Here is a 14756-nt window from a genome sequence, read left to right on the forward strand (position 1 = left end):
GAAGATATTGATCTGCGTAATAAATTCCTGATCGGAACAAATTGGAAACTAAATGCTAGCGGACGTAATAATTGTCGTAAAATCACTGAACTTATTAGAGAGATTAAAAATATGTATTCACGTCTTTCCAAATAATTTTTTAATTCTTTTCACGGGAGAATTAAAAAAACGGTAAAAACTTTTCGAAGAAGAAATTATGCTGAAAGTGTGCCAAGATTTAAAAAAATTGAATTGACTTAAAGAAAATCTTAGTATAATAAAAATGAGTATCTATTCTTCAAAACCAGAATTAATTGCTAAAGAGCGAAAACTTGAATGCATCGAAAAAAATTTTCTTTCCATTAATAAAATGGGCGATAAAACTGATGCTAAAAAGCAAAAAGCAAAAACTACCGCCAAAGAGCGAAAAATTGAAAGCAGCTGAAACAAAAATCTTTCCGTAATAAAAATGGAAAGTAAAACTGTTAAAGATCGAAAAGTATCAATGGCATCATTAAGAAGGGATGCTAAAGAAAGAGCAATAAAAGGATATACCAGAATGACTAGGGAAGAGCTTGTTGAGGCTGTTAAAACAACAAGACCCATCATTGGTCAAAAGTCTGTTAATGATCGAAAAGATCGAAATAAAATAACTGTGAAAGAATTAAGAGAGATGGCTAAAGGTCATGATGATATCAAAGGTGTCTCAAGAATGAGAAAGGCTGATCTCATTGCAGCTTTAAATATTACCATCATTGGAAGTGGTTCACGTAGACGAACGACTGAGGCAAGACCGTTGCCTGTTAATGAAAGCGTGGTTAGAGTTGTAAAGCCAGCTGTTAAAGTTTCTATAAAACCGACAAAAGTTTCTATAAAACCGACAAAAGTTTCAATAAAGCCGACAAAAGTGCAATTTGTTGTCAAACCTTCCGCAGCGATAAAACCACCCATCGCTCCGAAACCTGCCATTGCTCCTAAACCATTGTTCATTCCACCAAGACCTGTGGTAAAACCTCCTATTGCTCCGAAACCAATTCATTTGCAAAGTCCTAATATTCAAAGACCTGTCATCTCTTCAAATCACATCCTTGATGAGCCGGTTTTAGATTCATCACCTGTCATGACACCAAAACCAGTCATTCCAACGAAACCTTCATTTTCAAGTCTGACGGCAGTTGCAAAAAGTTTGACGTCCTATGTTGCAAATAAGTTTAATGATATTAAAGAATGGTTAGATCCTTACGTTCCTGAAGTAGTCAAGAATAAGGTAAGCGAATCAATGGAACAAATCGATGAAAAGGTAAAGTCTATCAAATCACTTGTATTAAGAACAGTGTATAAACATCCCGCATCAAAACCTTTTACAGTAAAGTTTAATATGACTAAGCATTCAGCAGAGCGCTCCACCAGACTGTTTTCATACGAGCCGTCTTCTCGTTATCAAGACATTGTTTCTTTTTTAAACTTGGTAAGGGAGTCTGCTATTCAAACCATGGAAGGAGAAAGAAACACAAGGGTAAGAATTTCTTTAGTCTGTGAAATGACTCGCGTAAGCATCTTGACTGGTGAGGAAACTACTCAGACAGCTAACTTTTCATCCAACACGAAAAGATTATTGGAGGGTGATGATGTGAGAGCGCTCATGACTGAAATGGAAGAAAAAATCTTGGAAAGTAGTGCTAATTACAACAAGATGGGATCCAATTGCGTCTTGTCGAAGATTTTAAGAATGGATATTAACTTTGCTGATTATGAACCTTTCAGAGGCTCTTCCTACATGAAGCTGTCTCCCGAGTTGGAAAGTAAAAAAGCCATCATCAACATGGTAAACAAGGACAATGAATGCTTTAAATGGTCTGTCACCAGAGCTCTTAACATGAAAAATAAAAACAACGAAAGAATTGATAATGAGTTGATTGAAAAATCTAAAGAGCTTAATTGGAATGGAATGGAATTTCCTGTAAAGACAACTCAAATCGAAACGTTTGAAGTGAATAATCCTGACATCAGCGTGAACGTCTTTCACTACGAAATGAATAAACCTCAACCTATGCAAATATCCAAATTTCATGATAGAAAGCACTGTGTTGATTTGTTGTATATTTCAAACGAAGACAACAGCCATTATTGTCTTATTAAAAATTTCAGTCGGTTTGCTAGTTCTTTAGCATCAAAACATCAACATAAACAATACTTTTGCAGAAATTGTATGCAAGGTTTCAACCAAGAAGAAAAGCTTCAAATCCATCAAGAATACTGCTATGATAACGCTCCAATGAGAATCGATCTTCCTGAAAAAGGAACAACTGTTCAGTTTAAAAACTATAACAAGACCATGAGAGTTCCGTTTGTGGTAACTGCTGACTTTGAAAGTTTCATCAAACCCATCAACACTTGCACCCCTGACTTAAAACAGTCATACACCAAACAATATCAAAAGCATGTTCCATGCTCGTTCAGCTACCATATCAAATGCTTTGACGAAACCATTTATAAAGAAAAACCAGTCAAGTACACAGCAGAAAGCGAAGAGGATGATGTGGCTCAAAAGTTTATCACCAGTCTTGAAGAAGACTCTAAAAAGATTTTCGATAAGATTGATTCACTGCAAAAAGAATGGAAGAATAAGCCAATAAAGACTGATGTGGATAAAAAGAAGTTTGAAGCTGAAACCAAATGTCACATTTGCAAAAAAGATCTTAATGGTGACAAAGTGTGGGATCACTGTCATTTGACTGGAAAGTACCGTGGTGCTGCTCATGATGCTTGCAATAAAAAATATCGAATTCCAAAATTTATTCCCGTATTTATACATTGCTTGTCTGCCTATGACAGTCATTTGTTTATTAAAAAATTAGGTGGAAAACTCAATTGCATACCAAACAATGATGAGAAATATATTAGCTTCTCTAAAAAAATCAAACTGAGAGACACTGTCGATAAGAAAGGCGAACCAAAAGAAGTATTAAGAGAACTGAGGTTTCTTGACAGCTATAGGTTCATGTCTGACACTTTAGACAAACTCTCTAAAAATCTAACCGATGAACAATGCATAAACGCTAGGGAATATTATCCTGAAAAGGAAAAGTTCGACTTGATAAGAAAAAAAGGTATTTTCCCTTACGAATGGATGGACTCGATTGAAAAATTAACTGAAACGCAATTGCCTCCAAAAGAAGACTTTTATTCCAGACTAGACGATAAAGACATCACTGATGAAGAATACACGCATGCGAAAAACGTTTGGAAAGTATTTGGATGCAAAACATTTAGAGATTACCTAGAAATTTATAACGTGTCTGATGTCTTAATTCTAGAAGACGCTATTGAAAATTTCAGAAACGCTTGCATGCTAAATTACGATCTTGATCCTGCTCAGTTTTACACCTGTCCTGGACTCGGTATGGAAGCCTGTTATAAAAGTACTAAAGTTGAAATTGAACTTTTAAGCGATCCTGATATGCTCAACATGGTTAAAAAAGGAATACGCGGCGGAATTAGCATGATCTCCAACCGACTTGGAAATGCTAACAACAAATACATGGACAAATATGATCCTTCAAAACCCTCAAAATTCCTCATGTATTTAGACGCTAACAATCTTTACGGATGGGCTATGAGTCAACCTCTTCCCGTTGGAGGATTCAAATGGATGACTGAAGATGAACTCAACAATTGGCGCAGCATGCCATGCATACTTGAAGTCGATTTAGATTACCCTGAAGAGCTTCACGATTTACACAACGACTACCCTTTGGCTCCTGAAAGATTAACCATTGGAAAAGTAGCCAAACTCGTTCCAAATTTAAACAACAAAGAAAAATACGTCGTTCATCGCACAAATCTTAAACTCTATGAACGAATGGGATTAGTCATCACCAAAATTCATCGAGGAATCACCTTTAGAGAAGAACCTTGGATGAAATCGTACATCGATGGCAACACCCAAAAGAGAGCAGAACCAGGTCGAAACGAATCTGAAAAAGAATTTTTTAAACTCATGAACAATGCCGTCTTTGGGAAAACTATGGAAAACATCGAAAAACATGTTGATATTAAACTTGTCACTACAAGAAAAGAAGTCTTAAAATTAACTAAACAAACTCGATATGAACGACACGTCATTTTTGATAAAAACCTAGCTGCGATTCATATGAAGAAAACACAAGTCACTTATGACAAACCCGTTTTTTTAGGAATGTGCATCCTCGACATCAGCAAAACTCTCATGTATGAATTCAATTACGACTACATCAAGCCTAAATATGGCGATAAAGCCAAGCTGCTCATGACCGACACTGACTCGCTCTTTTTTGAAATTGAAACAGAAGATTTTTACAAAGACATTGCTGATGATGTTGAAGCCAAATTTGACACAAGCGAATTTCCAAAAGACCATCCTGCCATTGAAAACGTTGGTTTCAAAGTAGGCTTAAATAAAAAGGTTATTGGCATGTTCAAAGATGAGGCTGCTGGTAAACAAATTAAAGAGTTTGTTGGACTTAGACCAAAGCTCTACTCTTACAAAATCACTAAAGATGAACACAAAAAATGCAAAGGGGTCAAAAAGAAAGTCGTTGAAAAGAAAATAAGGCATCAACATTTTAAAGACTGCTTAATGAACGGAAATGAACAACTTGCAACCATGAACGTTTTCCGATCTCATCTTCACGACGTTTACACCGAAGAAATCAACAAAGTCGCACTCAGCGCTAACGACGACAAAAGAATTATCTTAGATGACGGAATTCACACACTTGCCATCGGTCACTACAAAACACGACCTATCGCTGAGGTTTGAAAAAGGCAAGAAATTTTTTGAATGATAAGAATTAGATCTTTAGGGGTACCTCATCCCTCAAGATAACATATTTTTTTAAAAGAAAAAGTTAACTCATCACATCAACGCTAGGATCCTTAAGTATGGAAAAGTGTTCATGAGCTAGAACCGGCATTTCCTTATATATACTGTTAGATCTTCAGGTACCCATCGTATTTGTGTATGTACTATTCACCAGAATATAAAATTAATGCTTGCAAGTAGCCCAGTTACGGTAGACTATAAATGTCTAATTGAAAAAATAGTTTGTGATATTGAATCTAAAGAATGTATGCTTCATCGTTGCGATAAATGTCCAGGGAATGAAATGTTAAAGGCTTATCTTGAAGAGCAGTTTAAAGACTTTGAATCTGATGAAACTATAGCATTCAAGTAGTGAACGGAAACTTTCGGCTTCGGCCGAAGTTTCGGCCGAAGCCGAAACCGAAATTTCTGCGACAGCAATTTTTTACTTTTCCTGTTTCGGCCGAAATTTCGGTTCAAACCACAACCGAAATGACCCGAAACTTTTATAAGATTTTTTTTAAAGTCTAGATAACTTTTTTTTAATTTAGAGTGGGATCATGACGATTTCCTAATTTTAATCGTTTGTTAGTAAATCAATTTTTAACTATAACAATTGTAGAAATTTTAATTGAAGTCACGTTACATAATTGATTCAAGTTACTATTCTCAAATCATTCTTTAAATAAGTTAACATTTAAGTTAAGTAACCAAAATCAATAATTTAATCAAAGTTTCTCAGTGCTAAATTTTACAATGGAAAATAATCGAAAGAAAAGCTATTTGTGGAATCATTTTACCGTAACAGCCAGTGATTCCAAATACGCAACTTGCAATATCTGCAATTTGAAAATATCTCGTGGATCCCACAATCCAAAACTTCAATCACTTAGCGGACTTTCATCACATTTAAGAAGTCGGCATCCACAGCTTACTCTAAAAAATCTCCTTACTGAAAAGGCAATACTCACAACTACCGATAATCCTGAAAATATACCAACTTCAAATCAGCTTGAGCCTCTTACAATTAAAAAAAGAACAATACCTTTATTTGACATCAGATCAAAACGCCAGAGGACTGAAATGCTGCAATTTACAATGCCTGGCTGGGTTGACAATATCTCAAAAATTGATTCAAATTCCGAAGAAGGTCTTAAGTTTCATAGATCTATATTTGAAATGATTATCCTCGACTTACAGCCTTGGTCAATTGTGAATAATCCGGGATTTTTACGCCATCATGCACTTTTTAAACCACACTTTGACATTGGAAGTGAGAAATACTACCGAAGCATGCTCAATCCAGCCTATGAAAAGATTAAGCTTGCAACGAAAGTTATGCTTAACGAAAAAAATGCTGAAACTATCTCCATCTCTCTGGACGCTTGGTCATCCTTTCATCATAAGTACTTGGGCATGATGGCACACTTCATTTCAGACAAATGGGAGCGGATCAAATTCTGCCTGTCATGTTCCAAGTTTGATGAAAAACATACTGCTTCAAACATTTTTCAAAGACTTGAGAATGTTGTGAAAGAGTGGGAGCTAAAGGACAAGATCACATTCTGCTTAAGAGACAATGCTGCAAATATAAAAGCAGCTTTCAAAGAACCACAGTGTGTTTACAAGTCTGCTGGGTGTCTAAATCATTCACTTCAACTAGTGATTAAAAAAGAACTTTTTTCACTCCAGAGTGCTGTAAACTTGATAGAAAAATGTCGAAAGCTTTGCACTCATGCTTCTTTTTCAAATTCCTTCTTTGCTGAGCTTTACAAACAACAAGAGGTTTAAATGAACAATTTTGACAGGCTCGGACTCAAAAATGATGTCCCAACACGCTGGAATTCAACATATTACATGCTTGAAAGAATTCTGTACTTGAAATCAGCAATTGCTACCACGCTGCTAATCCGTCCTTCCAGCGGCATTGAGTTCACTGTACAGGATTGGAACCTGTGTGAAAAGCTGGTACACATTTTAGCGATTTTCGAAGAAGCCACCATATTGCTCTCTGGAAAGGATGCTCGCATCAGTGCATGTATTCCAATTGTGACAACTATCCTGAAATCATTCGAAGTTCCCTCTGATGACGAAGAAGTGATTGGCATGAAAAATGCTTTAAAGAAAGCAATGGAGGCACGTTTTTTTGAATTAGAAACCATTGATCATTTTGCAATAGCAACATTTCTTGATCCCAGATACAAGCACCACTTCTTTAGATCCCAAGAAGCCTTTCAAGCTGCAAAAAAACAAGTTCTTTTGGAATTAGACAGTTCCATTTTGAGCCAAAATGAAACTACTCCTGTGATGAAAACTAAGTCTATTGAGAACACTGGGTTTTCTTCAATGATGCAAAATATAATTGCACAGTTACAAAATACAAGGTCCAAAAATCCAACTTCCAAATTAGCAAAGGAAGTTTTAAACGAGTACTTAGAAAGCCCAACATCTTCATGCTGTTTAGATTTTTGGAAAGAGTATGAAGAAAAAACAACATTAAAAGCAAAGTTTGGTTTGGCAAAAATGGCAAAGAGATTCCTTACACCTCCACCAACATCTACCGAAGTTGAAAGGTTGTTTTCAACTGCTGGAGACATTCTTTCAAATGAAAGAAACAGACTTTTGCCAGAAAACATGGAAAAAATTTTATTCTGTAGAGAAAATATTTCAATTGTTAACTTTAATTATTAAAATGTCTTGACATATTCTACTTTTTTTTTTTGACATATTATAGTTTTTATCAAATTATGTTACATGGTGATTGCTTAGATATACGTAAAATAGTTTTTTTTGCTTTAATTCGGTGATCATAAAAGGTTCAGGGATTTTTAACATTTTTTTTCAAATTTCGGCTGTTTCGGTTTCGGTTTCGGCTTCGGCCGAAATTTCGGCCGAAATTTCAATTTCGGCTTCTGCTACGGCTTTACTGAACCGAAATTTCGGTACTTTCGGTTTCGGCTCAAATTTCGGTTTCGGTCGATCACTACATTCAAGCAATGGATAAAATTAGATCGTGAAACTTTAGAATCTTTGCAATTACCAGTAGACGACTTCATAGATGATTTAACTTCAAAAGTATCTATTTTATCTAAGCATCATTTTATTGCCAAAAACCAAAACAACTATTTGCGATTATTGAAAAATGAACTGAAATCAAATGAGTTGATCATTTTGATGGATTTTTCTGAAAACTATTCATTTGTTGTGCAAGATGCTGTTCAAGGGTTTTACTGGGAAAACAGCCAAACAACTTTGCATCCTTTTTTTGTTTACTACAAACTTAATGACATACTTAAAAATAAATGTTATTGTGTTATCAGTAATTGCATGCATCACGATACTATTTCTGTTCATGTATTTCTTAGTAAATTATTAACTGAACTTAAAACATTTTTATCTTTTGAACTTATTCATTATTTCAGTGACGGTTCAGCTGCACAGTACAAAAACTTCAAAAATTTTATGAATTTATGTCACCATTATACTGACTATGGTATTAGAGCAGAATGGAATTTCTTTGCAACTAATCATGGAAAATCTCCCTGTGATGGAATTGGAGGAACTGTGAAGCGTTTAGCAGCACGTGCCAGTCTTCAACGGCCAATTGATAATCAAATTTAAACGCCCTTAAATTTATATGATTTTTGCAAGGAAAGTATCACGGGTATTTCATTTATTTATGTTGATAGTGATGAAGTAGACAATATTAAAGACAATCAAGAGAAACGATTTAGTACTGGAAACACAGTTGCAGGTACTCGCGATAATCACAAATTTGTACCTGTAAATGAAAATCAGGTTTGTGTCAGTCGTATTTCAAATGACAATACATCTTTTATTGCAAATGTTAATGAGAGTTACAACAACAACTCAACCAAATTAGTTTCACTGTCTGATCTTAGTCCTGGAAATTTTGTTGCATGTATTTACGATGCACATTGGTGGATTGGACATGTTTGTGAAATTTCAGAAGAACAGGAGGATGTTTTCATTGATTTTATGCATCCTCATGGTATGGGTCAGTCATTTTACTGGCCTAGCACCAAGGACAATTGTTGGGTTCCTGAGCAACATGTTATTGCAGTCATTCCAAATCCAATCAGTTCTGCAACAGGTCGATATTACAATTTACCGTCAATTGTTGTTTCAGACATTAATTCCAAATTTGAAGCTATTTTAAATATGTAACTTGGAATCAAGTTGATTATAGTTTCGTACAACTGAATTTTTTCTATCACAAATTTTTTTTTGTAGATAAGAAACAATATGTTAACATTAAAATATTTGTTTTTAGTTTTTTGTTGCAGAAAAAGTGTTGTAAAAGCTGTATTGTTAAACTAGATTTTGCATCTATAACCAGGACCGCATTTGTGACGTGTTGGATTGATGATGCTCTTAGGCATATGAATAATCGTCGCCTAAAATTTCGTAATAAGATTTAAAAAAATACATATATAACAAAAAAACAAGCGCCCCTTTTTGGTTGGTGCCCATAGTCAGTTGCCTCAACTTCTCTAGTATTTTGAATTGCCAATAACATGTATTTATCCGCAGTATTTTATAGATAATAAGATAATCTCTTCAATAAATCTGTTGTAAGTTTTTTTCTTTTCCTTGGAGTAGTACCATTTTCAAGAGATTAAAATAGCTCTTCTAAATCTTGAATTTAATGGCTTTATATTCTAGTTTTTATTGTCATTAAAAGCTCTCTACTTAAAGTACCATTAGATTCTTTTAGTTTCCTTAACATAAAATCAATTGCTAGTTGGGATGTTGCAAGATTAAAAGCGTTTCTACTAAAAGCTCCAACATTTATTTTAATAGGCTTTAGCGTGTTGTCAACTCATATTCCATATTAATATTTTCTTAAAGTGCACACATCCAATACCTTGAAGAGTTTCTTAAATGATACAAAATTGTTTTAAAATACATTAGAAAATATTATAATTTATATTTTGCCTCTTTCTGGATTAGATTTACCCAACTATTTTGTAATTGACAGTTTTGATCCAACCGTTAATTTTATGAACTTTTTTTACCGTGGGTTGCCCTAGGGATAATATAACTACAGCATTATCTAAGCATACTATTATGCATCACATACAGATGACTAGAGAGGTCAGGGATTCAAAAAACACCCTGATGGGTCCGAAACAAGTCCAGGCATTCAAATCATGAGACTCGCCGAGTCTTAGACCGGGTATTCAGCCACAGATTCGCCGTGTCCGAAAAAAACCGGGTACCCAGACCCGAAAATCCCTAGAAATAACTCAAGCAAATGTTAAAAAACATTTTTTGAACATTAAAATTTTTTGATTTTTGGCACAATAAGCTTTGATTTTGATGCAGCATGATAAATCTTTATGTTTAGGACGAAATTGTAAAATTCAAAAAATTTATATATTGACCAAGTTTTTTTCGTTCATAAGAAAAATCTCTCCAAGACAGTTTTTATTGTTTCTAAAATTTTGAAATAAGGTCTTTCCAATAATACAATCAAAAAAACAAAAAAAATTTGCCCACATCATGTTTTAGGGGTTCAAACACACGTTATTTTAGGGTTTTTCACTTTTTTCGCCATATTGCACTCAGAATAACTCAGCAGAGAAATTTTTAAAATCGCAAATTTTTGATACATATCATTATGACAGTATGTAGAACCTTTTGACAAAATAGCAATATTCAAAAACTTTTAGTTTTAGAGATATGATCCTACAAATAAATAAAAAATATTTATAGTGTTGCGTTTGTGACGATATTTGGCGAACCATAGACTAAAATATAGACATAATATGAAACTTGTAATAAATTATTTGTGATCTGCACCTTCGGTTTATTAAGAAACCACGTTTTTAAGATATATTACCCTTTCATTGCAAAAATATAGGACCCCAAATATACGAATTTTAGCTACTGACAGATATTGAAGTTTGGGTAAGCTTTACAAAAAGTACCACAAAATCTGAAATAATAATTATTTTGATCTGAAATTTTGGCAATGTTAATGAAACATGTTTAACAACATACTGTCAAAATTTTATTAAAATTGGAGATGGTAGTGCGGGGATTATTTCGGAAATTGGACCGTTTGGAGTGGAATGACCCATTTAAGAAATCTTTTAATATCAAAGGTAAATACTTATGATTATTATATTAGAGTAATGTTTTTACCTATTTATACTAAATAATTTTTGTTTTGAATTTTTCGAAGGAACTAATGGATTTACTTAATTTAGTCGGAGGAACTAATGGTTTAACTAAATTCCTGAATGAAAATGATTGGGGCTCATGGCCTCCTCATTTTGAAAATGAGAGGGCCATGGGCCCCAAATTTTTTTAAGAGGGTTTTTATTTCTTTATATTTAAGAAATCCCGATTTTTAATAGTAAGTTTTGATATTTTAGGTTTTTTTGGTGCTTTCCCCCCCCACTAAAAAGTCACGCTGTTACCCATGACTCTAAGTGTTATACTTTAATACAGTTTACATTTATAATTAGTCCACGAGAAATGTCAAAAGTAAAGGCTACAATTACACGGATGAAAAGTGATAAAAAAATATTGTGGTGGCCCATGTGAATTATCAATAACAGATCCAAGCACTTTTAGACAGGTTATTCAGTACTATTACTACCTTGTTCATAAAAATCCAAATGCAGATAACGTATTTGTGACTCAGCAAATAAGCAATAACATAAAATCAATTTGGGCTACAGTAAACCCAAGTTTACCTCTTATAACGGACAATCTAATAATTGGAAAGTTAAAGATCTTCTCGTACTTGTTAAGGATATTAATCGCAAGCACGGAAAAGCAAGCGCTAAAAGAAATCTTAATGCAAACTTAGACAAACTTTTTGATATTTCTGCATGTTCCTGTTCATTAGATGTGTTTCCCTGAAGTGACAGAAAAGTTTCATGTTATAAAGAAAATTGCATAGAAGAACATATTGTATGCCTTTGCTCTCAAAGTAATAAAGTACCTCTTGAAGACAGAGCTTATCTTCGTGATCAGAGGAAAAAAATTGGTCCAAAAGGTGCATATCAACTTTCTTCCGTTGATAGATTTTCTGTCAAAAGGATTCAAAGACTTGATAAAGAACGAAAAAAAATATCTCATAAGCTAGTTGATGAAGATGAATCCCTCATACGACACGTAAACTTAATTAAAGAAACAAGTGATTTAACCAATACGGATGGCAAATATTTTATAAATACATGAAAAATTTGTAGTAGATGAAACAAAAAGTATTTTATTTTATTAACTTTTTTTAGGATGAAGGTGAATGGAAACCGATAAATGATCCTATTGGAAAATACAACTTGGTTAAACTTCCAAGATTTGCAATGGAACTGGTCAGAAACGAGTGTTCTTCAAACGTTGGTGCAGCCCTTGTAAATGCTTTACTATATGACATAAAATATCTCCTGAAAAATGATGTTGATATAAAAAATATTTTGATTGATAAATGCAAATTAGATAGGGCCAAGTCAAAAGTGAAAATCATTAGTGAAGATGTGGACTCAGAACAAAAAAAACAGTTAATTTGTCTTGGGGTTGATAGCAAGCTCGATCAGATAATTAAAACAAGTAAAGTAATAAACTCACCTCAAGGAGAAGTACTAAAGAAATGCATTAAACCTCAATATCACCTCACATTCACTTATGAAGATGGAGAATCGAGTGGAAATTATTTGACTCATAGGACGATTCCTGTCACTGGTGCTACAGGCTTAGTTCTTGCTACCGAAACGTTCAGTGTTTTACAAGAACATAACAGTTTGGAAAGTATACAAGCTGTTCTTCTTGATAATACTGCTACCAATACTGGACCAATAAATGGCTTAGTTGTAAAACTAGAAGAGTTTTTAAAAAGAAAACTACATCTAATTGGATGCGCCTTACATCAAAATGAACTTCCGTTAGGAGCTCTTTTTGTGAATCTTGATGGTGACACAACCGGGCCAAGAAGCTTCAGTGGTCTACTTGGTAAAAGATGTGCTGAAAATATTCAGGATAGAAATCAAGTTTTGTTTGAATGTATTGAAAACCCAATTGTAGATAAATATATTCCAGAAGAAATACTAACAGATCTTAGTTGCGATCAAAGACTTTTACTTGAATATTGCAAAGGAATAGGTATTGGTAAAGTTTCTGATAAATAGGCTACCTATAAAATTGGACCGCTTAACCATGCAAAGTGGTTAACACTAGCTATTCGCCTTCTTTGTTTGTATACTAGAGACAATCAACCAACCATTTCTTTAAAAAAAACTTGTATATTTTATTGTTCAGGTTTGCGCTCCAGCGTGGTTCGAAATAAAAAAATCTTCAAAATTCCACGAATCCCCACGCCTTATTTTTTCTACTATTATTAGAATAAATAATCTCCCCTTTGATGATGTTAAACATATTGTTAAAAAAAACATTAAAAACAACGCATTGTGTCTAAAACCTGAAAATATTCTTTATGCCATACTAAAAGATAATGACAACAATATACATAATATAAAAAAGACGCAAAAAATGTGGTAATTGCCTTTGATTTATATTTATAGAGTAAACAACACAAGTTTGGAAGTAAATTCGAAGAAAATTCCGGAAATTAATTTTAATGCTAATCATTGGTATGAGTTGGTTGACATCATCAATACTAAATTTACAGAGCCCCCAACAACACAAAATTTTTCAATTGAGCAAATCCAGTATATGATTAACAATAATGTTAAACCTGAAATCCCCGACTTTCCTTTTCACTCCCAGAGTGTTGAGCGAGCGGTAAAACTTGTGTCGGAAGCATCCCAATATGTCTATGGATTCGAGAATCGACACAGCTGCATTTTAACTAAACTACTTAGCAGGAAGATGCGTAAACCATATGTTTCAAAAGGGCATTATTTCCATTTTTATGATGATATTTTTTAATTGAAAAGGTTTTCCTGAATATATATAACCATGTTCAAAATGTTTTAAATTGTAAAAATAATGTTTATTTTGATATTCTTATGTAAATATGAGAATAAAAGTTTCACTTTTTAAATCTTCAAATAGTTAACAAGTTGTTATAAAATTAGCTTAAGTGTTATAAATTATTATAAACTTAAATCATTCAGAAATGCAGTTAATTTTAAAAAACGATTAAATATGAGCATATTTAAAACGTCAATTTTTGCATATAAAGCCTTTTTAGGTGTTTTTTCGCATAATCCTACAAATCTTAGAATTTAAATCCGCAAGCGATTATTCATCCAAAATCTCTCAAATTTTGAGAGTTATCATATTTTAACTGTCTCCAACTACCGCAATATTACGCAATATATGGAATTAAAATCGACCTACCCTAATATATATGCATATATCTGTATATACAACAAACTGTTTTATTATATATAATTAAAAAGTCTATTGCAAAAAATAATATATTTAAAGCTCAATGTTAATAATGCCTTGATTTATGAATTGATTTGTCTTTTTTTGAAATTTTTTTATTTATAGCATTAACCATTACTTGACTTATGGATTTCGATTCCAAAGCTAGTTGTAGACATTGGATTTATAGATAGTGGTGTTCACTTACAATCTATTGATGTGAGCCAGAAATTTAAAAAGTTATTTTCATATTATTCTAAGTGCCATAATATTATGAATATTTCACACTATTTCAAAGATAATGATTATCAGGAGCTTGGTAAATATTGAACTAACTTTTTCGATTTTACTCTTGTAAATTTTTCTCTTGATTGTAAATTATAATACCAAAACTACCTCTTGTTATTTTTACAGTATGATATTATTGTGTATTATTTTTCTTTATGTATTGTATAATGGAAAATCTTGTCAATTTTTAGATTTAGCAATCAAAAAACTCAAGGAACTTTATAGATTTACATGGCCAGATGCTTCTGTAACACCTAAAATGCATTTACTTGAAAACCAT

At 33.2% G+C, this 14756-nt stretch overlaps 1 protein-coding gene and 1 pseudogene across 2 annotated transcripts in view; one reads left to right on the forward strand and one right to left on the reverse strand.

The window, feature by feature from the left end:
* Positions 1–7505, reverse strand: part of LOC149889185 (uncharacterized) — a 123098-nt gene extending 115593 nt beyond the window's left edge. Inside the window, exons 1-2 of one of the 2 annotated variants that reach the window (XM_090086826.1) lie at positions 7156–7505; positions 5623–6883 (exon numbers count right to left, since the gene is read on the reverse strand). The gene's annotated coding sequence lies outside the window, so the exon portion shown is untranslated. Of the gene's footprint in view, positions 1–5622; positions 6884–7155 lie in introns of those variants that run through there. The other variant, XM_090086825.1, reaches the window with a different exon arrangement.
* Positions 7506–12066: 4561 nt separating this feature from the next.
* Positions 12067–13744, forward strand: LOC149889197 (uncharacterized; annotated as a pseudogene).
* Positions 13745–14756: the final 1012 nt, after the last annotated feature.

The sequence above is a fragment of the Hydra viridissima genome, unplaced genomic scaffold, assembly GCF_058129835.1.
Source record: "Hydra viridissima isolate aposymbiotic clone 2 unplaced genomic scaffold, HvirCarnegie_v1 scaffold_5, whole genome shotgun sequence".
Classification (NCBI taxonomy): domain Eukaryota; kingdom Metazoa; phylum Cnidaria; class Hydrozoa; order Anthoathecata; family Hydridae; genus Hydra; species Hydra viridissima.